The following is a 20,266-nucleotide window of genomic DNA, read 5'->3' as shown; positions in this document are numbered from 1 at the left end:
ATATATCCAAAACATTATAGTCGCTAGTCAAACGTAGCATAGCTATGCTCATCTCTAGATCCATTATCCTGCAGTTTCTGGGATAGCGTACAGATCTGAGGAAAGGCCAAATGAATCAATTCGAATTGTAGCTTGGAAAAGTGGTGTGATTAGACATAGATGGAATGGACACATTCTGGGGAGCCCTCTCACCCATGAGTGTATGAATCAGATATTTTCATGAGCATCTGATACTCTGTATCACAAATTATATAGGTCCTAGGACTTTTAAGAGCACCTAGGCAACAGACCACAGGCACTGCTTGCTTTATGAAAACATTCTAGCCAAACGTGCACAAAAATGAAAAATATCTCTTCCCCCTTTCTGATGTTTCATTGTTGGCACAGGGAATTCCAACACTGTAATACTTCTGCCTTTTTTTTTCCTCTTTATTCACTCACATTCCTTGCTCATTCAGATCTTGCATAGATGGAATGATTTATTTGCATCACAAATTTGGCAAACATTACTGTGCTTTTCCAGTAACAGGGAGCTGGTTGTAGGTAAGGTAAGTGTCATAAACATGACACTTTGGCATGAACATAGCTTTGTTTTTCTTCTGAATTTGTTCACAAAATGGACATAGAAAATTTATATTAGTAGCTCTCTTAGATACCCCAAATCCTATGTCCCATAATTTCTTCTTTTATTTACTCACTTATTCCATTACTCATTTTAACAATATTTATTAAGACTACTACTTTTTATGGACTGTTCTGGTACTAAGAGAACTTGTAATTTAGTCTCTAAAGTACAGGGAAGTCTTTTGGTTGAGAAAACAAAACAAAACAAAAAGTTGTTTCTACATTAATATTCCCACTATACAAAAGACTTTACAGAGAAAACATTAAGTCTCCAAATGAGTGTTCTGCCTGATAAGCCAAGTGCTAAGCCTTCTGTGAATATATAGATACTACCTTGTGGCAAGGATTCATTAGACTCCTCAAGTCACTTACTAAATTGTCAATATTCATAATTAGAAAGAAGAAAGGTTGTTGGCCTGGCCATGATTGCAACTCATAAATTATAAGGAACAGAAATTAACTCAAGGTAAGGAATTTATTTTGTCCAATTCCAAGATTGGGGATGATATTCTTCTTTAAGTACATACCCTGCATAAGGATTTAAAATGTTGTCAGAAATCCTCCTACCTTTGATAGAAGAGGATCAGCCTGTACGACCATAGTTTCAGTCATATGTAGATACTCCTTCCGCATCCTATTTCTAAATTTCAGAGAAAGAGAGAGAGAGAGAGATCATCTGATAAGTCCAATCGGAGCAATCATCTTTCTTTTTTAATGAGTTACAGCCAGGAGGTTGGATAACATAGTGGAAACATAGAATAGTTCCATGTGTAAGATAAGCATTTCTCTCTTTTTATTTAATATTGTATTTATTTATTTTGAGAGAGAGTGCATGCACGAGGGCAGAGAGAGGAGTAGAGGGAGAGAAAGAGAGACTTTCTCAAGCCGACTGCACTCTGAGCGCATAGCCTGACATGGCGCTCAATCTCAGGACTGATCTCTTGACCGTGAGATCTTGACCTGAGCTGAAATCAAAAGTCAGACGCTTAACCAACTGAGCCACCCAGGAGCTCCAATAGACATTTCTAAGAGAGCTATTGCTAATCAGACCTATGAATAGTCTCGTCCATGCAGAGAATAAAACAGACTTCAGTAATCCTTAATGTGAATGTTTATTCATGATCTTTATAGGTATTTCGATCTTTATAAAATTTGAAATGTGTGTCATGCATATTAACAAATCTTTAAGAATAAGAGGAAATCAGCCTTCTAGGAATACTTGGGGGCAATTTGGCTATTCTTATTACCTTCAGTACATGTGTCTATTTATTAGTTTCAACTATCATCCGGTGCTTTTATCTGTAATATAACACTGATAACTTTTCAATGCAGTTAGACCAGAATTAATGTTTTGGGGTTTTTTTTGTTTGTTTGTTTTTTCAGATTTTATCCATCCATTTGACAGACAGAGATCACGAGTAGGCAGAGAGGCAAGCAGATAGAGAGGAGGAAGTAGACTCCCCACTGAGCAGAGAGCCCGATGCGGGGCTCGATCCCAGGACCCTGGGACCACGACCCAAGCGGAAGGGAGAGGCCCCAACCCACTGAGCCACCCAGGAGCCCCGACCACAATTAATGTTTTTGAGCAAAATGTTATTGAGCCTAACTTATTTAACAATAAACTAAAATGTGACAAATTTGCAACGTAAAAATCAAATAGAGAACATTCATGTCACTGTCACTTTCTTCCTTTCTTTATGGGATCTTAAAGAGATCTTAAAGAAGAAGACCAAGGGACAGGGTATTTTCAGCTGACAGTCACATATATGAGAGCAATTATATGATATAAACCAATGCATTAGCAATCCCAATCTTTTCCGCAATATTTCATTTGTAGAAAATGATTTTGTCTGCCCCCTGTCCCAGCACATTGCTGGGCTGAATGATAGAGATGCACTGGAATATTGTAAGAATATGAGCTAAACTAAATCAATTACTATACAAGTTGTAGAGCATTATCACAGGATAAAAAGCAACAATGCATCTAGAAGTCTGGAGGAAGTCAGGCTAGATATAAGCAAGAGGATAGGGTAACAGGAAGCCAGGCTAGGAAATTTTTCAGGAGAAGAGGAAGAAGAAGGCTCATGAGGTGGGTGAACATTTACCAAAGAGTGTTCAGAAATTTTCCCATGTGTTATTTTGAGGCTTTTGATCTCTGTGATAGCTGAGGCATAACATACTAACACTGTTCTCAAAACAGTTCATTTTTATTCAGTTTTAACACATGTCTTAATAATTCTATGTGAATGCCATTCATAATGCTGCTGTACACAGACCAACACACATAATTGTTCTGAATCTAAGCATTCCAGGAAATTATCAATTAATGCAAATGGGTCAGTATCAGATATTTTATTTTTGAGGACCACATAGTATAGATTCTGGGCCAAGTTAGTTATAATAAAATGTAAAATCCATTGCTTTCTTGAAGCAGAAAACCATCACATGTTATCAAAGATAATGATATACTCCTAAATTTGCCAATTTCAAATATGGGTACTATCCCAATTTTCTAATTTCTCCATTTCTATAAGTTGTATGGATTTCTCTGCAGCAGGCATTGTTTCACCCAGACTGGCAGTCCAAAAAATTAATAAGAAATAGCATCCTTATCTATTTTCAAGCAATTTTCTCTAAAACCCAAGAGGTTATTGTATACATCAAAGAGGATTAGTAGGTAAGCAACTTCAGTACTGTACATATTTCCCCTCCCCCCAAAAATTACCACTAAGGGTGATATATACAGTCTTAGAAAACTGCCTTTAATATATACAGGATTTTTTAAAAAGATTTTATTTATTTATTTGAGAGAGAGAGAGAGAGCACAAGAGCCAGGGAGAAAGGGCAGAGGGAGGAACAGGCTCCCCACTGAGCAGGGAGTCCAAAGACACCAGGCTTGATCCCAGGACCCTGAATTCAGGACCTGAGCTGAAAGCATATGTTTAACCTACTGATCCATGCAGGTGCCCCAGTACAGGAGGTTTTGAAAAAGGCTGATGGGCAATAATTCAAACTAAAACCTAAACTTCATCCTGATAAAATCAGAGCTCAGGTGGCTGCAATTAACATACACAATAATCACTATAGTTTATCTTCAGTCGTCAGAAGCTGAAGCTTAAGGTGCTAGATAGAGCCCATAATGTGGCAGACTGGCTCTTCCTAAAATACCTAGTAGTGACCAAAAACTCACAATCAAAGGCAACAATAACAGTAAACAAATAGTGGAGATTAGTTTTTCAATCTAAGAAATCTAGAGCCACTTATCATATAGTACACGTGAGGGAGCTTCAGCTTGCCCTATTAAAGCCCCCTTGGTAAGCAGTCACGGTCCCCCAAAATGTCCACACCCTAATCCACAGAACCTGCTAACATATTTTCTTACATAAAAAGGGTACATTGCAGATGTGATTATGGCTGGAGGTTTCAAGATGTAGAGATTACCCTAGATTATCCCGGTGGGTCCAATCTAATTACATGAATCTTAACAATCAGACATCCTGTGCCCACTGCAATGAATGAGATAAACGACAATGGGAGGGTCAGCACAACCCAACGTTGCTGGCTTTGAGAATGGAAGAACAGGCCATGAGTCCAGGTGTGTGGGTGATCTCTAGATGCTATCAGTGCGAAGAAACTCATTTCCTCCTACAGACATCAGAAAGGGACCTTGTCCTGATGATACCTTGATTTTAGCCTTGTGAAACTCATGTCTGATTTCTAACCCACAAAACTGTAAGATAAAAAATTTGTGTTGTTTGTAAGTCATGAAGTTTGTAGTAATATTTTATGGCTGCAATAGGAAATTAATCTATCACCTAAAGTGTTGTTTGTTAAACTTAACAGGAATATGAATTGACTGAAGATCTTGAAAAATGCAGTTCTTGACCTGGTAGAGCTCAGTTTTTTTCCCCAGGACTCTGCATTCCTAATTAGGACCCAGGTTATGCCAGTACTACTGGCCCCTGGATCATATGTTCATTAGCAAGGGTTCAAAATGTGCTCAGCTCTCTGGCCTTATGTCAGACTGACCCATCTATGAAACCTATGACCAAAAAAAAAAAAAAAAAAAAGGCTGCAAGCATTCTAATTTTACTTCAGAAAGTTATCTTGTACTATTTATTGTTGCTTTCTTTCTATTTCTATTTTGATTCACCCTATGTTAAGTCTCTGACCCTACTTCCTCTTTACTGATAGTATAAGCAATGCTGATTATAAAATGATTTTTCTATTTCAACCCCAGGACTTGACACAGAGTTCTTTCTCTCATAAAGCTTTTTTCCTCTCATAATTCAACTGTTTTGCATATTAACACGGTCATGATTGGTCCCAGCATGCTTGACTCAACAACAATCATCTTTATGACCAACTTTTTAATAGAATACTTGCCACCCCTTCAATGTTTAAGGGATATAAAAGGTATTTATTATGTAGGGGGAAAAAAACGGTGTTATTTCCAAGTCTCTATAATGCTCTATTTCAAACATGCCCTGTTTGAGCAGAGACAGGTCACATAAACAAATCTAGGCAAATGAAAAATTACAAACAGAGTTTCAGAATGTCAGGATCATTAGAGATGATATTTTAATTAGTGTAGCCTTTTGTGTGTGTGTGCTGTTCTATTGCTTCTGGTTATGTATACTCCATTGTAACAACGTTCTATTTTTGGATACATTAGAATTTAAATATATTCTTCCTGTTAATCATCTATATCTCAATGTTTGATTTTACATTAGAATTGCCTTAGAAGTTCAATATAGATTGGTAGATAAATAAACTAGCCCCTTCTCCACACTCCAGACATAAATCAGAATCTCTAGAGAAGGTAAGAGATGTTAATAACTTTAAAATTTCCCTAGATGACTCAAATCAGTGACCAAGTTTGAGTACTACTAAGAGAAGATAATTCTGACAAGCTTACATTTTTCTTAAAGCACATAAAATTTATTTTCTAAGATAATTGGAATTAACTATTATTCTGAAAGTCAATTTTCTACTCCAAGGATAATAAAATATTGAAAACTATTTGCATAGTGAATCAGTTATTTATTGCTACATAAACAACCTTCCTAAAACTTAGTGAATGAAAACATCAATTTATTTTTTTCACAGCCCTACTGTTTAGGCTGAGTTCAATTAATGGTTCTGCCAGGCTTACCTGGGAGCATTCATGTGGCTATAGTCAGCTGGCTCATCAAGTGGGGCTGAATGGGCCAAGAAGACTCAGCAGTGAGCGGGCCTGTTGGCTGGGGTATCTTGGTTCCCATCTCTGGGGCCTCACCAGCTCATATCTTGTATAGTAGTGACAGTATTTGAGGAAGCCAAAATCCAATGTACAAGTGTTTATCAAGCCTCTTTTTCTGTAACATTTATTGATATACCATTTGTCAAAACACATAACATGGACAGGACCAACCAAAGTCAATATAGGAAGTGAGTAAACAAAAGCATGAATACTGAAAGTGTGAGTAATGGGAAATCATGAATGTATATCACAATCAATATAAAGTGTCTGCACCAATAAAATTTGGACAGGGCTAATTATGAAATACATACTCTGACTTCAGCTTCTGCAAAATTGTTTTTCCTCTGAAATATAGCTTGTTTACCAACATAAATAAAACATAATTGTCAAGCTTAGTAAGAGAAATGACTGCCAATAAACACTAAGGTGACCAAAATTCTGCATGAGAAGTAGAGTTTTTTCAACACCCCTTGGAAACCCTTTTTGAAACACAAATTTTTATTTATCGCAAGTATCTGCTTCCCTGACACTGTGGGAATCACTTGCTTGCTTTTCTTGAGAACCACTTTCAACAATTTTTATACCCTTTTTTTAACTTTTAAGACTATAGTATAGTGCATATTATCTTCTGAGAACAGCATATATTCCAGTCATACAGGGCATTGGATAGAACTACACAACATTGATTTAATGGCTCTATCATATTTAATTTTATAAATACCCCATATTTTCTTTGTTTGTTCTACTTCAGCTGGGCATTTCAGCTTCTAGCATGCATTTATTATATTTATTATGAATAATATTGCTATAAACTTTGCACTAAACATAAATATTCATTAAAATCACATCTGTTTTTCTAGGTTCTAGTGCACATAAACATATATATATATGCATTCTCAAAATGTATATATAATCTCAAAATAGAACTGTTTCTGGGTCATAGGACACATGCTCAAACTTAATGATAATAAAATATAATAAACACTTCAGCAGTATGTGGCTAATTTTAGTGAGTGTTTCATAGTCACTTGGTGAAAGTACGGATTTTAGCATTATATAAATTTCTGTATCTGTGATTTAACAATTCAGCTCATCTATAGATTTGTTTAAATTGTCTATATTCAAATTTAATTAACTGTGAATAATGAAAACTTTCTTTTTCTTAATGTTATTTATTTTTTCTTCTTAATTAAACAGATATTTCAGCTCAATTATGATGAGAAATGTTGAAAGCAAGTAAACATTTTTACATGAAATAATACATGTGCAACTCAAGCACCATAAAGAATGTATTTTCGGGGCACCTGGATGGCTCAGTTGGTTGGACGACTGCCTTCAGCTCAGGTCATGATCCTGGAGTCCCGGGATCGAGTCCCGCATCGGGCTCCCAGCTCCATGGGGAGTCTGCTTCTCCCTCTGACCTCCTCGCTCATGTTCTCTCTCACTGTCTCTCTCTCAAATAAATAAACAAAATCTTTAAAAAAAAAAAAAAAAAAGAATGTATTTTTGCTCTCTTGACATCAGATCCCCATCTCAGTTCTATCTGCAGACCTTATGCATTTTCTTTATGCCTATTAACTTTAATTACTCCATTTTCATTGAAATTCATTATTATTTTTCTATATTAAGCACTTTAAAATGAGTTTTGGAGGGATGCTTTGAGGGCTATTTTTATTGCATGTTAATATTATTATGTTCATTATTTAAGAAATAAAATGAAAAAAAAAGTCCTTTTTCAAATCGTGTCTCAACATTCAATTCATATTTTAGATCCTTAAACCACTGTGTAAGAAGTCATAGTCAGCTTGGACTGCCAAAATAAAATATGACAGACTGGGTGTACAAATGACAGGAATTTATTTTCTCAGTTCGGTCAGGTTCTGGTGAGACATCTCTTTCTGGCTTGCAGATGACTGCTCCTCTGGCAGTGCCCTCTTGTGACAGAGAAAGAAACTCTTTGGTGTCTCATTTTACAAGGGCACTAATCCCTTCAAGAGGGAGCCATAATTATGACCTCATGTAAATCTCATTATCTTCCAAAGTCTATGCCTCCAAATCCTATCACATCGGGACTGGAGCTTCAATATATACATCTGAGAAACATGTGATTCAGTCCACAGCAAGAAGTACACGCCCCTTTATTCTTTTTTCCTTTGTTCCTTTTATTTCCCTTTTCTTCCCTATCTCCCTCCCCGGTTTCTTTCTCTTTTTCCTCTTCTTTCCTTATCTTTTTATGTTGAAAATTCTTTAAATAATAATCATAGCATAGTACTTTAATTTTATGTTAGTAACCATTTCATGATAATCCTTGAATGATTTATTATCTCTTTGGCCCTTTCAAATTGTCAGAACTTTTCTCTAAATCACAGGGGATTATCTCTTTCCATGAAGATAAAATAAGAAATATACATGACCCAGTTGGTCTACACACTTCATAGCAATAAGATATTCCTTATGCAGTAAGATTGTCTTTAAAACCCAGTATTTACATATAAATAAATGATCTAATCCCCTTTTCATAGAATATCCACATATCTATGTTTCTTTAGTTAAACTGATCTGTGATTATGCATTTAATTCAATACTTATTTTCATTTAAAATAAAAGAAGAACACTTGTGAGGTATTGAAGTATGAGTTATCCCTTTTAACTTTACCACATAGTAATTTACTGTGGTCCTTTGTATCTGGGTATATATACTTCTATATATATATATATATAAAATACATATATATATATATATATAGTTTTATTTCTGAATACTTTGGAGAATGCTACTAAAGCATCCTTTTCACTTCATCTTTAACATGGTGGGTTTGGATCTAAGATATATTTGCTCTGTACTTTTACTGAAATATTTACTCTGGCAAATTATAAATAAAGATAATTTAAACCTTGGTTGTTTATGTTTATGTTATGTTTATGTTTAAACCTTATGTTTATGTTTATGTTTCTTATCAAAATGAATTAATTCCACTGGAAATTATTTATTCTAAGACAATTTATTAACCTTTTCTTTACTCCCCTTTCTGTAAAATTATTTTTAACATATAAATGTGCACCTTTCCTCATTTTTTATATTGTTCTGTAGATTATTTTCAACTGAAGTTCAAATAGCTTCAATGCATGCAATTTCTGCCTTATTAAAAAAATAGTCATTTTAAAAATAAAACCGTTTCATCACAATCTTAAATGTATGCCATGGAATGGAGTTAAAGTTGCATCCGTATGTTATTTTTAACAGTCAGAATGTTTGCACACCTTTTTCTCATTTGATTTGCATTTGCATTCTCTTTTCTGCAATATTTAACCTCAATGCAATGTATTTTTTTAAGAAGTGTATTTCAGATCACTTTATAATATTATTCTAAAAAAAGAGAATACAAATTTAATTTGTTATTTACAGACAATTTATTTTACCTCAATTAGGAAATTTTTTTCTGGAATGAATGATATTTACAATTATTATTAATAAAGAATAATCATGACTTTTCTCAATTTTGAAAAAAGTTAAATTAACTAAATAAGGAGTCCTGTAGTTGCTCTAATGCTGTGGTGGCCTACACAAGCAATCCAACATCTAAGACCAAAATGCCCCAAGGTTACCAAATCAAATCCTAAGGACAACCAATAACAAAGAGCCAACTAGGCTTTAAACTATATCCGTAATTTCCTTACTTTGTTTCTCTTTTTTCTCCTTAAATCTCTCCCAGAGCACCTCAGAGGCACAACTCTCCTAACCCCTTTTGATTTTGCACTTCCTGATCGGAGCTGATTTTTGCTCAAATAAACTTTTAAAATGTTACTATGTCTCAATTTGTCTTCTACTAGAAATAAGGGAATGAAATCCCTATGTGAAAAAGCAAATATTAGCAAATATTTTTGAAGCAAACTTATTAGTAGCAAATATTATTAAGAAAAGAGTTTATTTTCCAAACAGTTCACACAAGTGAGGGCAGAGGGGAAGGGAGTCATGGAGTTCAAACTGTTGAACCGAACAAAAGCTGAGATGCTAATTCACTAAATGCAAATGATGATAGCATAAGAAAAAGTGATGCCTATTTACTAGGAACCTTTAAAACGCATATAGAAATAATAATAAATCATAAGTTAGGATTAAAATACATTGAAAATATATACAATTAGGTGGTTGAACTGAATGTATTATTATTTTGCTAAAAAAAAAAAAAAATCTTAAACCAGTTGGGTAAAGAGATCTTTACTTCAGATTTGCCATTAAAGACAAAAGCCTAAGGAGATGTTCCAGCCCTTCTCTCAGAGACATCACGTGCTTATCAAGTAAGGGCATCATTTTGGCCAATCTGAGTGGACAACACTTAAGAAGTTTCATTACATTATATTTCACTAGTGAATACGTTTTTTTGTAACTTAAAGTCACAATCCTATGTGTATCATCATTGTTTTCCTTCTTATTTCCACATGTGGAACGAAATCTGTTTAGGATCCATGTCTTTGGCTAAGGCTAAAGCAAAAACTCCTCTTTTTTCCCTTTTGACTAGGGGAATAAATTGAGATTTGAAGGAAGCTGCCCTTAACATCTCCAGACTTAAAATCAATTCTCCAAACCACCTTTTCCCAGACAGTACAGTCTTAACTGTCCCTACCATTTTCTTTTGTTTGGTTTGTTTTTAGTTCTGATGGAAATTAATTATTTTTTGTGTGCTTTCATTTTTTACCAGAAGAGCTATACCCTTCATTATAGTAATCCTGAATCCTCTTAAGATATCCAAAAAGACAAATCCATCAACTGTAATAAAAATAAAATGTTCATCAGGGAACGCCTGGGTGGCTCAGCTGGGTTAAAGACTCTGCCTTCGGCTCAGGTCATGATCCCAGGGTCCTGGGATTGAGCCCCACATCGGGCTCTCTGCTCAGCGGGGAGCCTGCTTCCCTCTCTCTCTGTCTCTGCCTGCCTCTCTGCCTGCTTATGACCACTGTCTGTCAAATAAATAAATAAATCTTTAAAAAAAATGTTCATCATACTATTATGTATATTCACATAAGTACTAAATGGTTTTTAAGACTATACAAAAAAATCATAGGCATAGACGGAGCTACATGAAAAATTACTTAGTGATATGCTTATAGCTTATAAAATTATAACATTACAAGGTTGACAACAAGTGTTACATGTAATTTAAAATTCTGTGCTTTAAATCTGTTTTAAAAAAAGAGAGCGAAACAATAGGCTGCAAATTAAGTCTTTTGTGCTAAGCCCCATCACCAAGCCAAGACTTAATACCTAACCTAATAGAATTTTCAGCCTCTCCCAGAGTTGTCTTATTGGCACTAGTGAAATAATACACCTGGCAGAGAGCCCTGTTGTCCCCAGAAGGAAGATGACCTTGCCTGAAACAATCCACTCTTTGCTAGTAGCTTCCTTGTCCTGCCTTCTTTTTGTCTATAAAAATCTTATATTTTGTACAGCTCTGCAGAGCTTTCTGTTTGTTCGATGGGATATTGCTCCATTCATGAATCATTAAACAAAGCCAACAAGACCTTTAAAATGCATTCAGTTGAAATTTGTTAATAAATCCAATTAAAATATGGAAAACATTACCCATACTATTAGGCACAAAATCCAGATAAAGTGTTATTTTTGAATACCACAGATGGAAAAAACTCACATTCACAAAAAGAACAGAATTTAAAAACAAAATACCCAACTATTACTTATTTTTTCTAGTAAACCATAATAAAAAATTATTTTGCAAGTGTATTAATAAGACTAAATTACTATTTTTGCTCAGGTGTACAATGTCAATATAAAGGGGATCATGAAGATAATTTTGTGCAACTCAGTATACCTTACAATGTTTCTCCTTTTCCCTGTCCTCTTTCATGCTCATCTTTATTTCTAACCCTTTTGAGATGTTTACACCTCCTCATAAACATATTTTCTTTTGTATGTATGCTTCATAGGAATATAAATAAAGGCATTTAAATATGTGTGAATGTATTGATAGTTTGCTATCAGGTCCTTTTGATGAAGTCCCAGAACCTAAGTCAGGTTCGGTGGGGTGAGGAGGTTTGGAGCCACGACTAAAGAAAGAATTCTTGAGACGTCGTTGGTGCAAAAGGTGATTTATTAGAGCACGGGGACAGGGCCCGTGGGCAGGCAGAGATGCGGCTGCCCCGGGTTGTGAAGGTGGGCATGTTATATACCCCACGTTTGGGGGGAGGTGGTGAAGGAATGGGAGATTTCGACAGAGTTCTCACATGCTAGGGAGGGTCTACAAGGTGCCGGGGGGAGTCCTTGCCCTTATGGCTTGATCAATGTCGTCTTTAGGTCAGGCACTAACATCAAGATAATGGGGGATTCTTGGTTGGGCATTATGATCTGGCTATCATTTACATTCCTTTCTACCCCAGTCTCCTCCAGTTTATGGTGGGAGGGGGACATTAGGGCTTCAGGAACCAAGAGTTATTTGCCTCTGGAAATTTGTGCTATTGATAAGGTAACCTCCCTGTTTAGGTCTCTAGGACATCTTGTAGGGCAAGGGAGATTCCTGTTCTGCAGGATTGCGATCCCTGCAAGTTAACTATTTACCGTTTTACGGCAGTCAGGGGTGCCTGAGGAATGCTACACATATGGAGGGGAATGGGTGAAGAGGGGGTGCAAGGCGCCAGCTTTTGCTTTGTCCTCAGCCAGCCTCCTGCTCCCTCATCACTTTCATTTTAGATTTATTCTGAATGAATTTTTCAGTGGTATCCTTTTTGTATTTACTTTCCAAGAATGTTACTTGTTAAAGCCATAATAAGGTTAACTTTACTTTGAAGGCATCTCATCATTTTGGAGGCATTTCATTGTCTTCTTTGTCGATACTGCAATTATCATTTGCATTAAGTGACATTTTAAGAACAAGATACAAATGTTTGTGCTCTTAAAGTTTCACCATGCTTTTGGCATGTTCAAGTTGTATTTCTTCAATTTTATATTTATTCTATTTACTCAATTTTGGAGTTCCATGAGACAAGTCATGAGAAATTGACCAATATTCATAGATTAGTGTTCATTTTATTCTGTTGAGCTTTATTGGGTGTGGTTTCAAGAAATTGTAATTGACTGTGAGCAATTTCTGGGCCAAAGTTAGAAGCAAAATATCATGTTATTACTAAGAATATGAATATACCCAGTCGTGTATGCGTGATTTGTACAATAGTGTTGTCTAAATTGATGCTAATAATAATAAAAATAGTGCATTTTATTTCATATCTTTGAATGCCATTTTGTTCCTAATTATTTTTTGTTAGTTTTTCTTTAAGTATGACTGTACACAGCAAAGAATGTTGCACATTCTCTGACCTCTGTTTTGCCATTAAATTTAAGTAAAATAATCATGACAGGGCACCTGGGTGGCTTAGTGGGTTAAAGCCTTTACCTTCGGCTCAGGTCATGATCCCAGGGTCCTGGGATCGAGCCCCACGTCGGGCTCTCTGCTCCGTGGGAAGCCTGCTTCCTCCTCTCTCTCTCTCTGCCTGCCTCTCTACCTACTTGTGATTCCTCTCTGTCAAATAAATAAAATCTTAAAAAAAAAAAAGTAAAATAATCATGACACACTAGTGTAAAGTGTAAGATTTCATATACTTCCACTCCAGAAGCAGAAAATATTTTTCTTTTTCTCATCGCCTTACAGAGCCTCAACTGAACTGAAGAAATAGTGCTCTGATCCAGGGACGAAATCAAAGCAGCAGTGCCTGTGCCCTGCAGAGGCGGGCTTTCCCTGCCCCAGGATTGACCATTCCCTATCTTTCCCTTCCCTGGGCTGCTTTTTTTTTCTCCAACACCTGACCCGAGGTTTCATACTTCTCCTTGCAATAGGTTCCTCCTTCCCAGAATCACCTGGTCTCAAGCTATTCAACTAGTTAATCAGGAAGGAATTTTGTCTGAAATAGAAGATTTCAGAAATCACATCATGAGAATGTGACCTTTCACAAAATCTTCACTCTCCTATTCCACAGAGCGATATTCCGGGGACAGGAGGGAGACATGTGGTGGGCGGGGATCAGAGTCTGTGGTCCTCAGCGTACTATGCATGGCTCCTGATACTGTGAATGTTCAGATATGTGCTTTACTACCTATTATGCACATTGCCTCTTGACTTTGACCAAGGAGCTGGGGACAGAAGTGAAAAAGCAGTGTACATCTCTCTCTCTCTCTCTCTCTCTCTCCCTCTCAAGACTGGCGGCAATAATCAATACCCAGACAGCAGGACAAGCTGTCAGTATCCAGTCCTTTGTGGCAGCAATGGCATTTCCTAGCGAGACCACTTCTGCTAGGAATGTCTGTGGTTGTCCCTGGAATCTTTTTACTGAATTGGGTCTTCCAGCTCTCCTAAAGGTTTTGTAAGCTTCCTGAAATCCTTAACAAATTTACTAAATTGCTTAATCATCTGAATTATCAGGCAGAGTTGCATGGACTACTTTCAGCCAGGAAAATTAACTAAATTTGACTCGTAATTTTCAAGGCAACTACCTCCAAGTGAAGTACGAACGTTACGTGTTGGGGGGAGGTAGGCGCTTTCCTTCAATTCTTGCTTTCAGATTTTGACTCTTAGCGGGGATGTGAACTTGGTCACCACATGTCATTTATATTCAACGTCTTACTGTCAAGAGCTGAACTGTCACTGTTGGAAGAGTCGATTAAAACGACAAGCCAAAATTAAAGTAACAGTCAAGCCTTTAATTGCTTATTGCAATAGTATAAGCAAGAGGCTAAAGAGCAAATGATGTTCACAGCTGTAATGTTCGATTTTTCAGCCCAGAGCTGCACCAGATGCATCAGTGCAGACGCGGGGGGCGGGGGGGTGTCTCACTGCCATAGGATCTCTGAACAAAGAGCGGCTGCCATTTTATGGACCACAGGAGCCGGGAGAAGGGAGAGGGAAAAGGACTGAGAGTCAGAAAGTCCTGAGACAGAGCAAAGTGCCTTTAAGTTTTCCCCCTCCTCCTCTGTAAAGAGGTCTGGGCAGACATGCCGGGGGAAGACCTCCGAATGGCAGTGTGTGAGCCTGGAATGCAGATGTGTTTGGAAGCTCAGCTGGCCATGGTGGGGCCTGACTCTTGCACATCCACTACCTTCAGAGACCACAGCGGCTGAGGACCATATACGGTTTGGGGGGCTTTCTCCCATGAGATTCCACACAGAAAGCCTTGTAATTGCCTGTGGTTGGGCCTAAAGGACCTATATTGTGTTATGTTCAGAAGCTGGACTCCTCACTTATTTATTTATTTTATTTTTTTAAGATTTTATTTACTTATTTGACAGGCAGAGATCACAAGTTGGCAGAGAGGCAGGCAGAGAGAGAGAAGGAAGCAGGTTCCCTGCTGAGCAGAGAGCCAGATGTTGGGGCAGGGTGGGGGGGAGTTGATCTAAGGACCCTGGGATCAAGGCCCCAGCCAAAATTAAAGTAACAGTCAAGCCTTTAATTGCTTATCGCAATAGTATAAGCAAGAGGCTAAAGAGCAAAAGTCTGAGCCACTGAGTGGCTGACCCACTGAGCCACCTAGGTACTCATGCACCCGAACTGCTCACTTATTAACTGGACTTGTTTGCTGGGGCTGCCATCACATGATACACAGACCAAGGGGCTGACACAACTTAATTTTCATTTCTTACAATTCTAGAGGCCAGAACTCTGAGAGGTGTGAGGACGGTCGGTTTCTTCCAAGTTCTTTCTCCTAGGCTTGTGGTTGTTGCTGAGAAGCTCAGGACATGCCAGCCCCAAATATGACGGTTTGGCATATAGAGTATTTTAAGCTGAAGGAGACCGAGAAAATCACAGAAGCAGCAAAGACCAATGCCCTCCTGCCCTCATAAAATCCTTGAAGAATCTGAACAAACCAACCTGCCTAAATTTCCCCAGGGCATCACGCTTACCTCCTTCTTTTTAACCTGTCATATTCCTCCTAGACTGTCCACTTGTCAACAGACCTAGCATAAAATACTCAGCTCTGTTTCTTTAGGTTTTCATTTTGAAGGTAGGGAAAAAAATCTTCTCCACCCTCAAGATCTTCCACCTAAATTGAGGATTAAATTTAAATGAGACAGATTAACAGGAGGAACAAACCAAAGTTTTATGCACATGGAGGCCCAATAATAAAATTGAGATCCAAAGAAATGACCAAGGCTGGCATTTTCTACAATTTTTAGAAAAAGAGACAATGAATTTGTGAGGGATTGACAGGACAAAGAAAGCTTAAACTTGAAAATCTTCAGTTAGTACAGAATTCTGAACAGATTTTGGGCTGTGGTGGTAAATCCATAAAAACTAACAAGGGTTATTTATATGGCTTTCTCAGCTCTAAATTCCCTATGTTTGGTGACAAGGATGTCCCTTCACCTCTGGGTACAGGGAGGGTAACTTTCAAATGAAACATTTATTTCCTGCTTTAAGGGAGACCGAGGAGGGTCTGAGGGTCCTTTTTGCACAGGCTGGCTCTTACTAATTTTTACTTTAAATATTCAGTATGCCGAAGTAGCACATTTTTTTTTTTAAAGATTTTTTTTTTTTCTATTTATTTGACAGACAGAGATCACAAGTAGGAAGAGAAGCAGGCAGAGAAAGAAGAGGAAGCAGGTTCCCTGCTGAGCAGAGAGCCCCATGCGGGGCTCGATCCCAGGACCCTGGGATCATGACCTGAGTCGAAAGCAGAGGCTTTAACCCACTGAGCCACCCAGGTGCCCCCGAAGTGGCACATTTGGGGGCAGCTTGCCCTTGGAACCTAGTTTCCTTATGAAGGCTCCTGTGTCAGGTAAAATTTACATTAAATAAGTTTGGATGCTTTTCTGCTACTAAAGTCTTTGACAGTTATATTTTCATACCCAGCCAGGGACTCTACAAAGGTTGAGGAAAACTTTTTTCCTCTCATATAGAGTCTTGGTCTGTTTGGGTTGCTCCAGGGGAATATCCCAGAGTGAGTAGTGCATAAACAACAGAAACTTAGGGCTCACAGTTGTGGGAGCCAGAAGTCTGAGATCACGGTGTCCGTATGGTGAGGACTCTCTTCCAGGCTGCAGACTTGAGGACATGCAAACATTCGGATAATATCAGTTGGCCACCTTCTCCTTATATCTTCACATGATCTCTCTGTGGGTACCTGTGACCTAATTTCCTTTTATAAAAGCACGAGTTGGGGGGTACCTGGGTGGCTCAGTGGGTTAAAGCCTCTGCCTTTGGCTCAGGTCATGGTCCCAGGGTCCTGGGGTGGAGCCTGCTTCCCCCTCTCTCTCTGCCTGCCTCTGCCTACTTGTGATCTCTGTCTGTCAAATAAATACATAAATAAATAAATAAAAGCACCAGTTGTATTGGATTAGGACCCATCTTAATAATCTCATTTTAAACTTAATTACTTCTTTAAAAAACTTATGTCCAAATACAGCCACATACTTAGTTACTGAGAGTTAGGACATTGACATACGAATTTAGAAGTGAGGCCACAATTCAGTTCATAACATTAACCAAAGATCCAGTTGAAGATTTGAGATTTAAGGGCTCTCAGACTCCGTTCCCACTTTCTCTCTATGGGAAATGACATCTTATTCTCATAGTTGTAATCTATTTTTCCAGTTTCAAACAATTTTCTATAATTTCCAAGATTAATATTTTTTAGTGTTTCTATATTTTATGAGCAACTTGATATAGGTGGCAGAGTGAATATGGCAAACGGATAAAAGAGCTTAGACAATTAGCAAGAGCACCGTATCACTTACAGTTCATAAAACCTCATCTTGTTAGTGTCACTGTAACTAGGCAGAAGCTAATAAGCACCAAAGGTTCCAGTTTTTAGAATTTATGAAAGGATGGAAGGAAGCCACAGGAAGAAGGACAAGTAGAGTCAGGAAGGTTTAAAAAAATCAGAGTTTTGAGATGTTGAATGTGGAACAACATTGTAAAGATGAATATGGTGTGAAGCAACTGGAGAAGAGTGGGCAAACATGAAAAAGAACCCAGACTATGTTACCTGCTTCATGTTATTAGGAGTGAAGAAGAATTGGTAGATGTATGCAGCAGGACAAGCACCTTCAAGTTCTTCATGATGCAACATCACCTTCTTTAAAGTCTCATAAGAACTAGTATACCAGAGTCAAATTTAAATGACCAACTTTCTTAGAAGAGCCCTCCTTGCATGGCTGGGAGATTCCATTTGTATGTTATTCCCAGGGTGACGGATGTCAAAATATTTTAAAATGATAGGTAATGTGAATTCACATAAATTTAAATTTTTATTTGTATTTAAAATTTCTCTTGCTCTCTTGCTCTCTGTGCACACACACACATAAACACACACAATGCTGCTTATTAAATAATATAAGCTTAGTCAAAACCGTTAATCAAGTCACTTAAAAACACTCATTTTAAAAACATTTTTGTAAGTGTTTGCTAAGTTGTTTTCTTATGCTTATGTCTCTCTCAAAAACAAAGCATCTCTCTTGAACACAATATTTCTTAAGGAATAGCATAAACTCTTCCAATGACATAGGTGTTCTTTAGTTTCAATATGTAGAGGACTACTTTCAATGTTAATAATTTTGTTCATTTCACTAAAGCTTTTCCTACTACCGCTGAGCCAAAAGCAATTGCATAAAAATACTACAATACTTAAAAGAGCATCTAAATTTTTATATGTATCCTATCTTTATTGTGAATTAAAAGTCACAAAATTGTGAATAAGAATGTCATATTTAATTAGAGCAAATTTCGTCCTTTAGGCTAGACAAGAAATGCTGTAGGATGAGGATAAGGAATGCAGTATTGACAAGATTTGAATGAAAGCTCTACAACTTATATAATCTCTCTCAATCTCATTTTCCTCCTCGATCTAAAGTAAAAATGATACAACTTAAAGCAAATGAAATGAACAATCACAGATACTAGACATTGTACTAGCATATAACTCTGGAGAGCCTCCATGGTGCCAAATATTAATCATTTAGTTTCAGGATCATGGGACTCTTGAGGGGTTTCCTGGTGAAATTCCACATCAGCAGGAAAAACAAAACAAAACAAAACAAAAAGCAGGTAATGTTTTGGAAGTTGTGGTTACATATCAGGTATGGAAGTATTTGATATCTTAACATCCACTAACATCAGTATTTTAATGTTTAGTAATGCCAACACTAGATATTCTAATTTTGAATACCATCAGCATGCTGCCTGCATATTAACTGTGATCACACTATCGCTAATGTGTTAAATTCTTCCTAGGTTTATGAAGCAGAGGAGAAAAGGGAGATGGCAGCTGGGTTTTGATGGAGAAGAGTGAATGGACTGTAGTTTATAAGCTAAAGATTTCCAGGAAGGAAGGGAAAAGATCTTTGAGCCAGCAGAGGAGCTCAAAAAAAGAGGTGCTGGACAGAAGTTTCCAGTCAATCAAGATGGTGGCATTTTTCAAGTGTTTAGAAACTGTGTTAGCTAAATAAAAGGTATCACCAATTGATAATCCAGTCTCCACTTTATAAGTAACATCATGTATCATTTATGCCCGGAGACCTTGAAACACAAACATTCAGAGGAACATTTGCATGAAAAATTTCCATTGGTAAAATTAAGCCCTCTCTTTGTCGTATTTGCAGAAGTGATATATTTCTGCATCTAGACTTCTCACCAAAGAGTAGAGCTTCACCTCTGCTTTTGATCTTCTTGAAAGATTTACCGCCATGGTAACGAAATAAAAGAAAAACCCTATGAGGTAACCATAGATGTATAAATGCATGGAATTGAGCAAATGTAGATGAAAAAACTGAGCTTAACAAGTAGCGAAACTGGAATTTAGATACATGCCTGATTCCAACATTCATTCTTTTAACCACTCTTCTAGAATAACTTTGAAGAATCAATGTACCAGGATATAAATTTATGGATGAAGATTATCTGAATATTTCAAAGACTTTGAAATGTATAATGTATAAAGCATTTGTATAATGCTTACAAATGTGTAACAACAATAATAATGATAGTAAAACTATATTAATTTAATAGCAAAATTAATAACAATGGCAACCACTAGCATTTATATAGGATGTCCATAAAATAAACATCTTATTACTGGTTTTACATTCATTATCTTTTTTTTTCATTATCTTTTTTTAATTGTAAGAATACCCAGTAGTAATCTCCTGTCCCATTTCACCGATGGGTTAAAGGGGAATCAAAGACAAAAATCAAGTTGTCTAAGAGTAAGTGGGCAATGTCAAGATTTGAATATGTCTTGCTCTAATGGTATATTTCAATGATTTCAATGTATGAATTTATATTAAAAATACTTGAAAAAATACATGAAACAATATTAGAAACTGAGATCCCATTCAAATAGTTAGCCCTGCTGTTTAGTCAGAAGCAATTCAATGATTTTTTTTATAGCAAACATTTACCATAT

At 36.9% G+C, this 20,266-nt stretch overlaps 1 pseudogene; it reads left to right on the top strand.

Moving 5' to 3' along the window:
* Positions 1–14,845, top strand: part of LOC116587262 — a 31,740-nt pseudogene extending 16,895 nt beyond the window's left edge.
* Positions 14,846–20,266: the final 5,421 nt, after the last annotated feature.

The sequence above is a fragment of the Mustela erminea genome, chromosome 3 (assembly GCF_009829155.1).
Source record: "Mustela erminea isolate mMusErm1 chromosome 3, mMusErm1.Pri, whole genome shotgun sequence".
NCBI classification, from domain to species: Eukaryota; Metazoa; Chordata; class Mammalia; order Carnivora; family Mustelidae; genus Mustela; species Mustela erminea.
The sequence above is the reverse complement of the archived record's forward strand: the minus strand, read 5'-3'. Positions and strand labels throughout refer to the sequence as shown.